This window comes from Pleurodeles waltl, chromosome 4_2 (genome assembly GCF_031143425.1).
Source record: "Pleurodeles waltl isolate 20211129_DDA chromosome 4_2, aPleWal1.hap1.20221129, whole genome shotgun sequence".
Lineage (NCBI taxonomy): Eukaryota > Metazoa > Chordata > Amphibia > Caudata > Salamandridae > Pleurodeles > Pleurodeles waltl.
In genome coordinates, this window is record NC_090443.1 from 944184427 (window position 1) to 944197455 (window position 13029).

A 13029-nucleotide genomic window follows, 5' to 3' on the forward strand; every position below is an offset into this window, starting at 1 on the left:
GTAACAACCAAGCCACCATGTGTTATTGTACTACAATACAGTACACTGCAAACTTTGAAATATTGCTGCAAAGGGTAGCTGTGAGAATGGCAAAAACAAGACAACCCATTACTCAGCAGGGTAACAACATGGCAAAATTTAATACAGCCATATCCAGCACTCTTGAATTTCCAGAGCTACAAAAAATGACATATATCATCCTTTCAAAGAAAACATCTCTTCAACATTTAGTGACTGGAACTGATAAAAAAGCATATAATTTCAAATGTATGGAAATTATTTTTTGTTGTGGTGTGATAGATTTAGATCTTGGGGGAGGAAGCAGGATTAAGGAAGGCAGTCCTTGTTTGAAGTAAAAAGTGCACTGTTGCGGCATCTGCCTGCCACCCAAGCTTTAACCTCATGTGCCAAGAATTAAAGACAAAGCATTAACCTTTGATGTAAAACAGGAGAAATAGGAGAAATAAAGAGATGTCCATCTAATGGCTGAGGCGAACAATGTGAAAACAGAAAACCTTGGATCAGCCCTGGCTTCCTAGCTTGACCAAATTCTATGATCCTCGGCAAATCTCTCTTTTGTGTTTGATTTAATAGGCTGTACTGTTGCACCATGTATAATAAGAATCTAGGAAGCAGGTGAAGGAGGAACCAAATAGGTCATAGCTATGAAGAAACCTTTAATGAAAGTTTGACTGCAAGGTCCACCTGCCTCCTTACCCTCATGTTGCTCTAAATAGGATGTAACTAAAGAAATACGAACACATGGACCACATCCACATGGGTCAGTATGTATGGCATGTATGAGTATGGTGAATGGAAGTTTCACAATTGTATGGAGCTCTAAATAGGATGTTACTAATGACATATAAACATATGGGCCAATGGGTCAGTATGTATGGCATGTATGAGTATGGTATGGTGAATGGAAGTTTCACAATTGAATGCAAACAAATAGGATACTAACGGGATCTTTGTCAGATTCTGACTAAAGCCATCTAGCCCGGTGAAGGATTGGAGTGATGCCTGAAACATGCTGACACAGGGATACAGAGGATACAAGTGTCCTTAGTGCATCCTCACATGTCTTTAAATCTATCAGGATGCTCTTTGAAAATATAACTAATCCTCAGGACACCCTAGAGTATTTTACATCTAGGATCCCACCCAATAACCAAAAGGCTCCCTGGGCTACTAGGGTTGAGCTCGTCCAGATACACTAGGTATCTGGACAAGAACTCAGTGATGAAGCATGCCACTTGGAATTCCAGCGGTTCAGAGTCCTTTCAGTAACATATGGTGATCCCCTTCGGCTGGTATGGATAGATAGGCTTATCACAGTTGAGGTTCCCTACTGTAGCTTTTGCATGGTTAGGTGTTTGGGAAGGTGTGTGAATCCTGTATCACTTTTCACTCCCTCCTTCTATAGTAATAAGAGTCTAGGCCACATATAAGATGCATTTGACAATTGACTTTCATGTGGCTTCTACCTGCCAGCCACACTCTAACCTCATGCACCAAGAATTAAAGACAAACAATTGATATTTGATGTGAAACAGGAGATATAAAGAGATGTCCATTTAATGACTGAATTTCACAAAGTGAATGTGAATGCAAAAAACCTGTGTGCTGCCCAGACCTGCGTATGCCAGGTAGGGGCTGTGGTGATGATTTAGGGCACTTGCCCTGGTGCATTACTCTATTGAGAAGAGGGTTATCACCCTGTGCAATGCTGTGACTGTATGGGCAGTTTTCCTGTGTGTGCTATCGCAAACCCAGTATGCCAGGAGGGGAGTCCACGGTGAAGTGAGAGGGCCTTCGACATGGAGCAGCTTGCAGCTGTGAAGGAGAAGCAAGCCTTACCCTTGGAGGAAGAGCAACGATTCAACTATCCAACAATCCAGGAGGACCCAAGACTTGCCCCTGGATTCAGGGAGGCTTACCATGTAGGTGGAGGAGCGTGTGGAATCCTGACACCTTTACCATAGCATTCAGTCTTCTGCTCACTGCCAGGCCACAGATGCATGCCAAGGCACTCCAAACATCCTCTCCAGTGAGAACGGATAAGACTAACTACTGGTCCACCAATATTGGGCTTGATCTGACCGACACGCTACAGTGCAGCAGCACTTTGACTTTCTCAAAGCCATCACGGAGCTTCTAAGACTTGAACTCACTAGCAGGGCCTAACTGGAATGTCTCCTCACATACGTAGGGAATAAACTCAATCCTTTTCCAGGGAAGTGGAACTTGGGAGCTGATCCAAGGAAAGCTAGTGTGCCTGCCGTAGGAAAGTTGTGTATTATTTGTACACAAAATACATGGGTGGATGTACAGGAATGCCAATGCACCACCCAGAAAATGCAACCTGATGCATTGTAATGCAAGGCAGCGCAATGCACTGCCTTGAGTAAGGTTTTTTAAAAACTCTTTTTTTTTTACAAGGCCACACAAAAACTATCCTATGAGGCTATTTCTTCGTTCGATCTGTGTTGAAGAATGCAGCACACTTGCAAAGAGAAACTAAGACAGAGAAATGAAGATATTTCTCCTTTTTACGCCAGCCTAAGGTAGACTCACCAGTGTGGTGCCAACCTGTGTTTACAAGTCTTTGTAAATATGTTTTTGCATTAAAATACATGGGAGGATGCACGGAAACCCCCAGGAACCACCTAAGCAATGCCTACCTGATGTAAAGTAATACAAGGCAGGGCAACATGCTGTTTTGCATTAGCGTTTGGGTATTTATTTTGTTTTTTTAACAAAGCCACTCAGATGGGATTTGTGTGGGACTGTAAATCCCAAAACTGATTTTGCCTGAGGGCTGGTAGTAAATATATTCTGCTTGATTGGTTGCAGAGCTGAATTTTATGGGGTTAGGGCACCAGAGATCTGTGTGTTCCTAGTCAATCCAAGTGAATAATGGTAGTAAAATAACTCTGGAGGTTAATGCACTTGCTGGAAAGATATGTGTTTTGACTAGGCCCAGTTGTGACTTAAAGTAGCATAGAGGATTAAAGTTTCTCCTGCAAAGCACATTATGTAATATAAAAGGACAGATTTTATTTTATGTAGATAGGTAAGGGGGTTACGGCTTTGAATATAGAGATCCTTTTGCCACTTCCAGTTGCACTGTAATCCTTCTAAAATAGCACAGTGAGCTATGAAAGATGATATGTGACTGCTACACCTTGTAACTCCCACTGTCTAATGTAATATAACCTGTACATTGATTTACAAACTTACATGATTTATTGTATATATGTAATATGTATGTGTGATGTGAAGACCTCTGACACTCAGCATTGGGATGAGTGGCGCTATAAAAAGAAAAAATAGCGGTATTTAAATTAATATTTCAATGCCTCATCAGGGGGTAGTAAGCATTACATAAATGCATTTTTTTGGTGTAACTGTATTTAATTTATTTATTGCATTTATAGAGCGCGACTGTCACCAAACTGGTATCCTGGTACTAAGCTAACATATAGGTACTATACTGCAAATAATATGCACATACGCAAACAATGTAGCAGGTCTAATGACTTGGACAATAGCCAGGTCTTCGAGCCCTTCCTAAATTGAAGCATTTCTGTAGAGAACCTAAGTAGGGGAGGTAGCTCATTCGACAGTGGAGCTTCTTTAACTGTGAATGCGCATCCTCTTTGTCTTGACTTTCAAAATTTGTTTATGCAGGCCAAGTTTGCAAAGCTGGAGTAAAGATGTCTCCCTTGAGTATATCCTTTTAGTCTGCATTGTAAAGGCACAGGGCCTTTCCACTGTAGTGCCTTACACACAATGCACATGGCTTTGAAGATGTAGCCTTAAGATGTGGCCTGAGAAGAAGCCAGTGCAACTCCTTTAGGAACTTGGATGCTGAGGATCTATGGGATCTGTTCAGCGCAAATTCTGCCGCAGCCGCTTGTACTCTGTACAATATCTTCACCAAATATTCAGGAGCTCCAAGCAGCAGGGCATTGCAGTAGTCTAATCTGCTGAGAATGATATTATGCACCACAAGAGATTTAGCATGGGTGGGTACACTTTCCTTAGACTATGCAGGAGTGCAAAGCAAGTGCCTGCTACTTTTTTTAGCATGGATCTCCAGAGACAGCTTGTCATCAAACACAACCCCAAGTTTGCGGACCATGTCCAACTAGTGTGGCTTTTCTCCAGATGAGAGGGGCCAACATTTATTGGGGAGTGTCATTGGGATTCTGCTACCCGAGCAACATAAGAATTAAGTTTTGTCCCTGTTTAACTTTAGTGAATTTGCATTCATCCAATTAACAATATCTGACATGCCTTTCTGAAGAGCCACTCCTGTCTCCTCCTGGTTGCTAGTGAGAGATAGTATCAATTGGGTGCCATCCACATAATTAACCAGCCTGATGTCATGTTCCTTTTTGAGTGTAATAAGTGGTCTCATATAGATATTGAAGAGGACAGGGCTAAGTGCCCTTCCCTGTGGGACCCCCTGTCACACACTTTTGAAATCAGAGCGGTATGGACTCAGAGCAAGGGCCAGACATTGGTCCAACAGGTAAGAATCCATCCACCTCAACACTGTACCCACCACCCCAATTGAGGCTAATCTGGCCAGAAGGATTCTGTGGTTGACCAGGCAGCTGACAGATCAAGTATCATCAAGACTGTTGATTGGCCACTGTCTACCCTCATTCGTAACTTGTCCATGACAATGTGTACAGGGAATACCAAAACATATGACATTCTTACATTGCATGCATATCTTGTATACAGGGACTGAACTAACAGGTTGTGTACCTCTGTTTCCCTCCTAATGCATCTAGATGTGGGGCTCCCACTCCCAGCCAGGAGACTCAAACAAAAGAAGGCCTAGTGATCCCTCAAATTCGGCCTTTGTTATGGGCCCAGCTGAAGTCTGAAGTAAGAAAGCCTCCTCGCCTACATGTTGTTGCAGATCAAAAGCAGACAATGTGGAGGTGCTGCTGAATGTGTCCCAGTGTTTGAAAATTACACCGGGAGAAGTTCAGCATATTTTACCTTAGGGGACCAACTTCTTGGTAGGGTGGATGGTTTCCACCCTGTGAAAATATTGGGTGGATGCCGTCAACCCACATGTACCCCCAACTTATGCCCTGCTTGCAGGTAACTTTCCCTGTGATTTCCATCTATTGAGTCAGTCACCATTTTCAACCCACGTCATTAATATTCATGAGATAAGTCAGAATGCCACCAGCTGTGAATTGAAATTTAGTGAACTGACCTATTTTTGCATAGGTCAGTTCTCTAAATGCTTTACTGGTTGCAAAAATACTGGTCGCAAATTGCCACCAGATTTTTGCAAACAGTATGTGGTACATAAAGTTGAATATATTATATGAAGTAAAGTCTCAGTTCAGTGTTTTGCATGAATGCCCAAATTGTTCATATTAAAGTGGCGCATCTTGACATCATAGAATGACATCTGTTAACTAGTCTTACCCTTTAGTTAATTTGTTGATTTACATTGTATTTAACAAAAATATCATTCGATTTAATGGCAGCCATTTTGTATTCCCATGTTATACTTAAGCCTTCACTTTACTTGGCCTCTGATGCATTCAGACTCTTTCATATTGGCATGTGTAAGTAAGGATTTCCAAATGACTAGTTCAGTGTCAGAGGAATGCACAATATCTGTATCTTTTCAATGTCCTCTCAATTCTCCTCAGGCGAAGGTATGGCATCTGCTAAGACTCCCACTGCCTGGGTTCCAGTTCCTGTCACATGTATGTCTTCCATTGCTGCCTATGGGGCAAGAATGCATAACAAAAGTGTTGACACGTGGAAGGAGTTAGCATTGCATTGCTCTTTATCTCAAGAGGTGAAGCGCTGTATCACTGAATGTTTATTTTTAATATTTTTGCTTTAATAAACTTTTTGACCTAGCTTTTTCTGCAAGGTTGTCCCAGACTCTTCCTACATCTGCCTTCCTTTGCTGAACCCGTTAATGTTGGCTTTCAGGACTCTCTGTACTTGTCCCCTGCTAATCAGTGGAAAAGTGTGTGTGCTCTCCTTTTTAAACATGGTAAACAGTCCCACTCCTAAATTCTACATTTAAACTACTTATAAGTCCTTAATAAATGGTACCACATGTACCCAGGGTCTGTAAATTAAATGCTACTAATAGGCTTCAGCACTCATTGCACCACCCACTGGAGTAGCCTTTTCAAAACATGTCTGAGGCCTGCTACTGCATTTTTAACCTGCCAATATAAACCTTTGGCCAGGCCTTAACTTTCCTTTTTAATACTTATAAGTCAGTCCTACATTAGGCCCTGAACACTTTTAGGGCAAGGTGCATGGTATTTAAAAAGTAGGACATATGTACTTGAGCTTTACATGTCCTAACAGTGAAAAACTCCTAAAGTCGTTTTTCACTGTTGTAAGGCTATCTCTTCCATAGACCAGCACAGGGTTGTTTTATTACACTTAATACATTCTATCTTTAGTTTGAGACCAGATAGAGAAACAAATTAATTGTAAGTTTAAATCCTCTTTAATGGTAAAGTTGGATTTCATTCTGAAAAATCCACCTTTAGAAAGCTGGCCTTTTTCTGCTCTAAATCAAATTTGCCTTTCTGCCTCCTGTGTCCAGGGTCTCATGACTGTGAATGGCTGTCCTGTGGTGCTTTGTGTATTCTTTCCAAACATGGGAACAAAGGAAGCTTAGGATTGGAGAGAGAGGGTCTTTCTGACAGGATGGCTGGGGAGGAGTTAAGCCCTGCCTTTATTACACTTCAAAAGGCATTTCTGTAGCACACAAAAAAGAATTAGACATCAGGTCAACTCTTGCCTTTATCACCCTAGATTGTTTGGAGTCAGAAACACAGAGAGGGGAGGAACCGACCAGATCCAGCTTTGGGGGTAGGCCAGGGAATTTCTAACACAAAGGCTGGCATCAGGGATAAATGTGACATTTTCAGAGCCCCTCATCAGAACACTCTTGGACCTGTGGAAGATTCAAAAGAAGTACTGCCCTCCTGTATAAGAGGGACTGTCCTGCTGACTGATGAAGGAAGATTGGACCTGTTTGCCTTGAACCCAGGCTACCCAGAGTGACTCCAACGGTGAGTTGGCTGGCCTCCTTTGTGAGCTACAGGGACACAACAAACACTTGGAGGCCTCCATGCAATTGCCCAGCCGACCACTACCAACTGGACCTGCCTGGCCTTTGCTGGAGTGAGTCCTGATCCCCAAGAGGTGCCCCCGGATCCTGGAGCCTTGGTTTGCATCAGTGTGAATTACTCCTGAAGAAAAGGTGAAGTTACAGATGTTTTGGCCTCCTCGTGACAACAAAGTGACCTCTTCGCAATGAAAATGGACCACCCACGGCAACCACCAATGCAAAGCTCCAGGGGGGCCTGCTCTTCACACAGACAGTGATCATCCATGGTGACTGGAAGTGCAACATCAATACTTAGTGCCTATAGCAACAACTTGTGACGATTGCCAACATGAATTTCTAGCTACAACTGGCTGTTCAAAACACAGCAACAGCCATCCACGATGCTCAACCTGCTCCTCATCCTGACAGCCTCCTCCTCCTCATGGCCAACACAAACAGTCCCTTTCACACCAGACTTGATAAGGCAATTCATCAAGAGTACTAACCTGGTCCCTATATCTAACCCTCGCCTCAATGTGGTCAGCCTGAATTTGTGACTTTCCTCTGGTATAGTGCAATCAGATGACCTCGAGTGACACTTTGTGCTTCTTGGCACCATTTTCACCTATAATTTCAAAAACTCATATCACCAATTCTACTGATTAGATACCTGTCATTTTGGTGTAATTTTATTTATTAAAAATACTTCTGTACATGGTATTAGGCAGCAAAGTATTGATTTCCACTATCGACCAGCAAAGTTACCTTAATCTAAAAGCTCATGCAAGTAGGGGAAATTAATTCAAAGCACAGAAATGCAATGACACTTAATAGAGAGCCCGTATCACAAAGTACACCATCACACAGTCTTGTGCACATGCCAAAGGGATTATCTTCAGCTCTTTTCAGGAGCAAATTCACAACAACCTCCATGGTGGGCAACGGTTGGCAAGACATGTCAGAATTCTCGCAAACTCACAAATTTGTTTGTGTTCACATGTCTTTGACTATTCCACTTCCTACCCATAGCATGGGACTTCATCCTTCCTAACTGCATGCAGTAGAGGAGGCTGGTTAGGCAGGACATGTACATGTATAAAGCCTGTAACAGTTTGGCAGCTGTAAAATTATTTGCAGTTACCTAGATGTATAATATATTGTAGTTTACAAACACACGAAAGAAGACTGTGAAATCCATTCTTTCAGTGTTTCTCCAATTGTTCTGTTTCTGCACAGCTGGTATTTGACATCCTGAGTAGTTGGGCCTTACTAAATATGTTATCCCCTAAAACAACTGTTTTGTTATAAGTGGCAATAATTGAGACTCTGGTAGGTAAGTCATATTTATACACAACAGATTAGTACTGCTAAAAAAACAATTATAGGGTATAGGAGTGATGGGAATCTTTCCTCACCTGTCCTTAAAAACATAACATTAATTCCCATCCTACTGCAGCCGCCCGAAATGTCTTGGTTTTAAAAGTATGACTCTGTTAGGAAAACTGCTGTTCATTATCACTGCTCTTTTATTCGGAGAATACAGAAAGTCCTAGAGAGAACGAAAGCTGCATTCACTTGGAAGCGAACCAGTAACCCATTTACAACTGTACATTTTGCCTGCACTCGTGGAGCCCCACTGAATCATTATTCATACACCCACCAATGAGCCATTGCTGAAAGCTGGGGACCTAATCTGTTAATATTATTACATTTTCTAAGCAGTCACGGACCACCTGAGGAGGCTTCATGGACCCCCCAGGGGTCCCAGGGCCACAGGTTGGGACCACTGCTTGAGATAAAGCTAACTGGCTCTGCTGCAGAGTAATTCTAGAAACCAGTTATATCAGTATATTTTGTTGTGGATGTAAAAGGAAGATATTGGCATTGTTTCTGTAATTTCAACCCATGAAACAGTGGCAACATTTTAGAACATCAGAAAAGAAGACACATAGGAGGTCTTTATGACTCTGGCGGTCTTTTGACCGCCAGCGTTAATGTGGCAATATCACCGCCACATTACAAGTGTGGCAGGTTGGCTGCTGCCAACCCGCCACATCACCACTCATACCGCCATGGCAGTATGAACCGCTCGGTCGGAGATATTCATCTCCGACCCGGAGGCCCACAGATTACCGCCGGCAGCATTATAAGCCATTTTACTGCCAGGGTTTCCGTGGCATTAGCAACACCACGAAAAGTAATTCCCTGTCACTGGTAGGTGCCCCCCCAGCAATCACCTAACCCCCCACCCTCCCCCATCCAAACTCACCCACCACCCCCGATTCAAACACACACACCCCACCCCTGATTCATTCACAAACACCCCCATACATGCACACACCCACAGACATGACACCCATTCATGCACACAAAGACACGCATCCACCACCCAACTGCCGCACCCCCCACAGCCATACACACACACAGCCACACACACTCACATCACCCCCCTCGCTGCCCACCCTACAGTCACAGTGCCCCTCACCCCACACCCCCTCCCCGCATACACGCACACTGACACCCACACGCAGCATGCATACACCCATTCACCTACACTTCCATGCACGCATTCCCTCATACATACTAACACGCATTCATACAGACATACTCACACGCATTCATACACACATTCACACAGACATCCAAACATCCATTCAGGCATGCATACACACTGACACGCAGACACGCACTCACTTCAACTTTCATACACGCATTTACTCACACGCATACAACCACGCATACACCACAACACTCACATTCACACACAAATGCATACACACAGGGAGACACCACACACTCACACAAAATACCCCACCCGCCCCTGTCGGACGCCGACTCACCTTGTCTGGCGAGGAGGTTGTCCGGCAGGGAACGGGAAGGGGCACTGCCACCACCAGCAGCACCCCACCACAGGACACCGCCAAGCCATACTAATGGCCTTAATCCGTCTGACGGCATCCTACTGGCGGTGAGGTGCTGGTATTAGCAGCACCAGGGCACCAGCGTCCACCAGCATGGCTACTGCAGGATTTCCACCCTTATTGTGGCAGAAATCCAGCAGTGTGCATAATCTGGCGCCCTTGGCATTGGCGTTATTCTAAGAATACCTCCGCTGTCATAATGAGGGTCATAATGTTTTACAAAAGGTGGAACTTAGAAAATATTGATATCGGAATGATCAAGCAAGGTGTCATGTCTCCCTAAAAAAGTTTGAAGCCTTAAGGAACTGCTAAAAGGGGTATCCAGACGTATGCAACCCTTATTGATCACAGCTACCAGCCTTGCAGCAATAAAGATCTTTGATCCCTATATGTCACGTACTGCGCTGGACTTCTCACCTCTGGATTTCGGATTGGCGAATACACCAAGTCTTCTACAGGTCCTGGATGTTCCCAGATAAGGGCGACCCCTTCTAGTAGCCACGGTGCCGCTTGACAGGCTACGCCAAAGCAGACCGTATCCTCCAGAAGGAGTCCCAGAGGGAAAAAACCCCAACACTGGGGAAAAAACCTCTAACAGGAACTCCTGAAGGAAAACAAGAAAAAACAGGACTTGACAACAGGAAACAAAAAATAGGCAATATCCAGGGTACAAGGCAGGAAAAAAGGAACAGGAAAAAATATCCCAAGGCAAAAGCAGGAACAAAGAACAGGCAAAAATCTCCCAAGGCAAAATCAGGAACAAAGAACAGGCAAAAATCTCCCACGGCAAAAAAGCAGGAACAAAGAACAGGAGCGAACAGCACAACCAGAAGGAAGTGTTTGCAACGCAAGGAGGAACAAGACTGACTGACTTATATACTGAGAAAAAGGGAAGTGACATCACAGGAAAGGAAAGTAACACCGTCTTGGATTGGGAAAGGCCCATAGACCAGTATAGGAAAAAGGAAGTAGTATAAAAGAAAACAGAGCATTCTGGGACAAAAACACAAAGACAAGACAAGATGGACACAACATGGATAGAGACAGGCAAAAGGCCCAACAAAAAACCTACCACCAACAATAAAAGAAGAAAAAAGGCTACAAGTAAGTGTAGCGCGACCGGGAGCAAAATATAGGCTTCCCAGAAAGCATAGTCAAAAAACGCGGAGAACGGCGCTCCGAATATCGGTAGCGCGTTCCACCCGCGAGGACAGAAAGAGACGCCGCGTCAGAGCGCGGCGTTACAGTAGGTCCCCTCCCCGAGGCTCCAGGTTTGTCAGGATGATTGTCAAAAAACAGGCGAACCAAACGAGGAGCATGGACGGAGGAAGCATCTTCCCACGAACAGTCACTGAGGGGGTATCCTTTCCAGTGGACCAAAAACTGTAGTTTGCGTCGAAAAATTCTGGAATCACAGATCTCCTGGACTTCATACTCAGGCTGTCCGTTGATAGAAAGAGGAGGTGGACGTTGGAACTGGCGATGGTAAGGATCAGGAACAAAGGGTTTTAACTGGGACACATGGAAAACAGGATGAACCCTCCAGGTGTGAGGTAAGCGGAGACGCACAACTACAGGATTCAGGATGTGCGAAATTCGAAAGGGTCCATAAAAACGTGGTTTGAACTTATTGGTGGAAAACCGGGATGGTAGAAATCTGGAAGAAAGCCATACCTTGTGGCCCACTTGATACAACGATCCGCCTTTCGCTTCATAGCATGTTTCGAAGCTAGGAGATTAGTGTGAAGTAGGCCCTGGATTCGACGGATCTGTCGTGGAAAAGAAGTGACTGCAGGCACAGAAGAGGATGTTCGAGAAACAGTAGTGAAAGTCCTCGGATGGAATCCATAAGTACAATAAAAGGGTGTGGTCTTGGTCGCACTATGTATTGTGTTGTTGTAGGGGAACTCGGCAAGAGCAAGATATTCCGACCAATTGCTTTGTGTGGCATTACAGTAACATCTTAGATACTGCTGAAGTTCTTGATTCACTCGTTCAGTTTGCCCATTCGTTTGTGGATGGAAACCCGAGGATAAAGAAATCTCAATGTTAAAGAAGGCACAAAAGGCTCTCCAGAAACGTGATACATATTGAGGTCTTCTGTCCGAAATGACCTCTAGAGGAAGACCATGGAGGCGAAAAATATCTCGTAGAAAAATGCGACTCATTTCTGGGGCCGTTGGTAGTTTCTTCAAGGCTGAAAAATGGGCCATCTTGGTGAATGAATCTACGGTTACCATGATTACTTGGTTACCAGAGGAAGTAGGTAGAGAGCATATGAAATCCGTGGATAGAGTACACCAAGGAGCGGAAGGAACCGGTAAAGGTCTTGATAAACCTGCCACCTTAGTTCGGGGTGTCTTAGTCTGGCACAGACTGGGCATGCTGACACATAGGTTTCAGTGTCTGTCTTTAGCGAAGGCCATCAAAAAGATCGCTGAAGCAGTTCCTGGGTCTTCCTGATACCCTGATACCTCGATGACCGGCTATAGGAGAATCATGGCACATTTGCAGGGCTTCTGTCTGCACTTTCTTGGTAGGTAGGAAGAGAGCATGTTGATGATAGAAGTAGTTGTCCTTCTTCTGCAAAAAAGGAGTCACTTTATCCCATTCTGAAGCAGACAGAAACTGGTACTCGGATTGAACGCGTTCTTGAAAAGATTGAGTAGCTCCGATGATCCTGCTAGACTCAATAAGATGTGGAGAGGAGGAAAGGAAATGATTGTAACCATTGTGATCTATTAAAATACAGTACTATAAAATATATATACACTATAAACAAATATATACACCAATAATACAAGTCCAGGTATTGCACCATTTATAGTCCGTGGACCACTGGGCTCAAAATGCATGGGCGAGGCCCACACTCGATACCAGATCAAAACAGAGAGAACACTGCAGAGACATCAGATAGAAATACAACAGGCACCTCAGGGGGAAGGGAAGGGGCGGCACCTCAGCCGGATGAGTGCACAA